Below are 4974 nucleotides of genomic sequence, written 5' to 3' on the forward strand. Positions count from 1 at the left end.
AAAAAAAAAAAAAAAAAAAAAAAATTTGAGCTGCTTGCTCAGTGTACTAAATTAAACTAATGTAGCATTTTTAATCATTTTGTTTTTGGATTAACTCACTGATAAATTAATTTAGATTTATTCAACCTGATTAAATGCATTTAACCCATTTAAATTTGATTTGTAAACTAGAAGTTTTCTTCATCATTTTGGATTTGGACTACTTTAACAAATTTTGTTTGTATTATCATATGCAAAAAAAAAAAAAAAAAAAAAAAATAGGGTCACCAATTCCTTGGTTTCAGCAGTATTTGGCCAGTGAACTAAAGTACCAGACAACTCTCTGGACTGCTGTCTCTGTGTAGCAATGTTTTCATAAGACAGAGCATTATAGTAAAAGTACAGTAAACCCTTCTTCTGTTTACCGAAAGGGCAAAAGCTGGTTATATTTGATAGAATTGGCACAGGGCCAGCTCTATGGTGGAACTAGCGTGCAATATTTACCATGCATGATTCTGAACCAATCATGCACATTTATTTTTTATTTATAACCTCGGAAATAAAGCCTAAATAAAACAAATATTTTAAATGTACATTTCAGTAAATGTTTTAAATGACCAGACGTCTGGTAAACAGTTTAAGCGTACAGAATAGGCTTAAAGCGAATAGAAACGGAGTCAGAACTAGCGAATCGATGCCCGTTTTAAATGACTCACTCTTTTGTGTCGGTTCTTTTCAACGAATCGATCGAATGGTCCGAATCGCTGGTCTGAATAATGTGAACATTATTCTGAATCGTTTGGAGCGTCGTTTCGCTGTGTGGACAGTACACAGTTGGCCTACACAGGGAACAAAAAGTGCGCTGCATAAGATATCTAACTACAATCCATCGAAACCATACTTGCGTACTATCGTTTTCCTGTGATGTAGATCTTAAACACCTGCCAGTGAATCCTGTGAAGGACTCTGAAGGTAAACATCCAGCACAAGTGGCAAAACAGTAACAGTAACACAAAAAGTACTATAACATTACCATAGCTTTTACTTGTACCATGGTAATCTTTGAAGTACATTAAAGTAACTATGTAGTTTTGTGTATTTTTGCGACTTAGGAAGTGGAATTTACTGTCGTGCTGTACACATGCATTTGTTGCTGCCATAAAGCAATCAGCCCTTTTCGCGGAATATCTGCTCACCAACTTGCAGACATGGAAAACAGAAGCCTTTTGCATTATCAGAAATCACCGTACCATTGGAATGATTTCAAAATATTTAAAGGTGAGCAACTTGCATTTACTTTAATAAGTGGCAGGTAAATATCGCATATGGAAACGATATGGTATATCTCCATCTGCTATAAATGTTACTTTGTGGGCACAGTAATTAATTTATTAATTCAAAAGTAATTAATGTGTTTTATTTGATTAATAACATTTATAATATTGGCAGCTGTAAAATGGTTTAATTTCCCTTTATTATATCTCCCCCCCCCATTTATTTATTAAGCTTTTTGTCTGGATTTGATCTGGTTTTGATGTGTTGAGCAAGCCCTTCATGTTAAATTCTAGTTGTTAATTGACTATTTATGCCAATGGCAAATAAGTGTGTTGTGGCATTGATGAATATAATTGTATAGATAGGTTGATCTCTACAGCAATGTGTTTTTGCTTGTTATTCAGTAAATATTCTACAAATGAAAATATCAGTATTTAGCATATAAGCGGGGCAAATGAAGGTGAAAATAAGCAAGATTTTTTGGGTCAGTCGGTTCTAGTGCATTAAGCATGTATCAGCCTGCCTTTCTACGCGTAATGTCTGGCATTTATTTTATGGTGTGAAGTCTGTCTGTCTGTGGAATAGACATTGACCCATTTCTTCACTCTCCACTCTCACATTTTGACTCTGAGTGTCTTTCTTTCTTTCTTTCTTTCTTTCTTTCGGATCAGGTGCATGTATATCAAAGCCAGCCAATTGTGTAAGTGCCAATTATGAGTCAAATGTTTGCTTGTATGTAAAGAAAAAGCACTACTACATGAACTGTGTATATTTGCATGCCTTAGATTCTAATGCATACCTTCACAAACTCTTTCTCAAACATGACAAAACTCCTCTTCAGTTTTTGTCAGTTTACCTAAAAATAAGCCAACATCACAGTATAGTTAATAGTAGAACTTCTTTGAATACTAATTTCAAGGTAAAGCATTTTTTGTGTGTTTGTGTGCGAAAAAAAGCTAGTTAATTCCCATTAAATTGATTAATTCCTATTTATACTTTTGAGTATATAGATTTCAGATGTTAAGGATTAATTTTTCAAAAGCATGTAGGTAAACATGTAATTTCCTAGTACAAATGTGACCACTGGTTGTTGTTAATGAACTGTTAAGCTATAAGTCATGTTTGCATGTATCGAAGGTAGGACTGTTCATTTAAGGTCCCCTATGAGATTCTGACATCACATTAGAGAGGGGACGCCTTCGCCATTGCTTGACACGTCTGTCAATATTCTCAAATGATTCATCTACAGTGTCATCCAAGTGTATTGATTTATACTGATGTGCGAAGCAATTTACCATCACAGTTTTTCTAGATCAGAATACATTTGACAATGGCACATTTCATTTGGTCATGCCTTTGTTTTGAAGTCATTCCCATATATTTAACGGCGTTATGTATGACTGGGTGTCACAGAGAATTTGTCTAAACTGCTAGTTAATTCTTCTGTGTGCAATTTCCTTTTATGTCAGTCTGGTTTTCACGGTGCATGTTGCACATCCAGAAGGTGTTTCTTTTTTTGTGAGTCTTTTCCACTGAGCAAGCTGCTCCAAGGCGGTCTGGAAGATGTTTCCGATGGACTGCAGCAGGAATGTGTGTATGTGATCGCCATATTCCGGCCATCCCATAGTGGGAAGGCAGACCGGGTTCTCAACCCTTCATTTGTTCATTCTGCAAAGACAGGATGTTTACAGACTTTGGAGCCAATTTTTGACAAAGTCGCCATAAATCAATTCATTTAGCCTTTTAAGTGGTGTGTGTATGCATGGCAGATGTGGGGATAAGTTCAGTCAATTAGAAAGTGCTGAGGCATGAGGCAACTTTTGCAACAATTACGCCTCCACAGTTCATCAAGGTTTCCATTGATTTATGGAGTTGCAAGTGTTGTTGTTGTTTCCAGCTTGTCTGTGAGGTCAGGGAAAGCCTGCTTTAGCAGTTTAGATACCTGTGTCTGATGTTGAATATAGATTTAATCTGCCTTTATTTGCATTAACTGCTTATTTGAGTCACTATTACATTCTCCTCACCACAGTTTCCTCAGGCGAAGCTGTAAAACTGTTTTCTGCTGTCTCAATTAACTGGCATATATTTTCGAGACTTGAATACTGAAACATGAGCGGCCTCATGTTGTACATCTGTATTGCACTTTCCTTTGCTGCAATAAATTTAGTCTGTAAAACAAACTGTTTACACTTGGTAAACATCTTTGTACACTGCTAAATAGTAGGGGTGTGTCATATTGACAAAAAATTATATCTTAATTTCTTTTCTGGGTAATTTTTTAGATAAAAAAAGTGGGGGGAGGAAAATAGTATACAAAAAAAAAACACTTAAACTGGCAGTAAGTGGCTGGCAAATCCGTGTCTTAATGATTTAACATTCAAATGATTTGTTCAAAATGATTAATTTATTATTGATTAATTTAGAAATGAAGCAAGTGACTGTTTTTATGAATGGATCATTGAATCATTGACTCAGATGATTTGTTCAAAAACAGGTTTATTCTGGAATAAAACACTGCAGTGTTGCTCTGAGATGCACACAATTTCTACTCCAGCTTTGTTTGGAACTTTTTTTCATTGACTGAACAGAAAAAAAGACAATATTGTGTCTAAAATGTAGCTCACTTAATATTAACTGCTTTTTTATGAATCGACCAGAATTTTAATTGCACTGCAATTCTGAATATAACGATCCACTTGAAATATCATGATTGTGCTTTTGGAAGCAACACAGTATTGTCTTTTGTGTATTTATTTATTTTATTTTATCACTAATATAAAAATAAGCAGTAATGCGCTGACATTGTTATTGATGTATGTAGTCAAAAAATCAGAGAAATCTTGTAATTGTGTTACCTGAGATAAATGTTGAAGGGGCCATGAACTGAGAAAACAAAATTCCTTTGATATTTTGACATATAAGAGGTCATTGTACTATAAAAACCTCCTGTAAGTTTCAGAACTCAAAACTTTCTCATTAGTTTAAAAACAGCTTATATTGAAGGCAGTCTGCCAAAATGGCAGGGTGTCTAATGTGCCACTCTATGATGTAATAGTGTGGCTAAACACCGCCTCCGCAGAAGAAGATCAGCGCTTGCTTCTACATCACTGCCTGTTTAGCCCCGCCCACCGATTCGCGCCTGTAGTGTAAATAATGAGAGAGGCGAACGCAGATCTACGCAGAAACCAAACTATAAAGATGCTCCGAAGAAAACAAGATGCTGTGCAGTCAGTGCCAGATTGTGGAAAAACAGTGTTTGCGTTCTCCTCCTTCTGATCCCAACATTAGGGAAGAGTGGATGAACTTTATTTTTAATGAAGTTCCAAACTGCGTCAGTAAGAAGATTAAAACTTTGGCACAATTCGATGCGGGATTTTCAGAAAGATTGAGATGATGCTGTGCTGACTATATTGGATCCGACAGTAAGTGTGAGTGACTGTTTTATTATGTGGTCACTACACTCTAAAAAATGCTGGGTTAAATACTGTGGCTGTGTTTGGAATTATTTTTGTTGTAGAAATAGCGCAAAAACAGGAAATATGGCATCTAAAATGTAAGTCTCTTAATTAACTTCTTGCTTATAGAACTGTTGTAAAACAAATCAATATCACATTTGTAATCATGGTAATTTTTTTGAGAAAAACGGCACTCTTCGTGTGAAATTAACTGTATGAAGTGGTAAAAATATATACATTTTCTGCCCCCATGTCTTGAATTTGT

General features: G+C 35.4%; 1 long non-coding RNA gene across 1 annotated transcript in view; it reads left to right on the forward strand.

Moving 5' to 3' along the window:
- Positions 1-798: 798 nt before the first annotated feature.
- The window catches only part of LOC107727595 (uncharacterized), a 10382-nt gene continuing 6206 nt past the window's right edge, over positions 799-4974 (forward strand). Inside the window, exons 1-2 of the long non-coding RNA XR_001638374.1 lie at positions 799-951; positions 1092-1257. This is a non-coding gene — a long non-coding RNA (uncharacterized LOC107727595). The remainder of the gene's footprint in view (positions 952-1091; positions 1258-4974) is intronic.

Source organism: Sinocyclocheilus rhinocerous, unplaced genomic scaffold, assembly GCF_001515625.1.
Source record: "Sinocyclocheilus rhinocerous isolate Xijiao unplaced genomic scaffold, SAMN03320098_v1.1 scaffold185, whole genome shotgun sequence".
NCBI lineage: Eukaryota > Metazoa > Chordata > Actinopteri > Cypriniformes > Cyprinidae > Sinocyclocheilus > Sinocyclocheilus rhinocerous.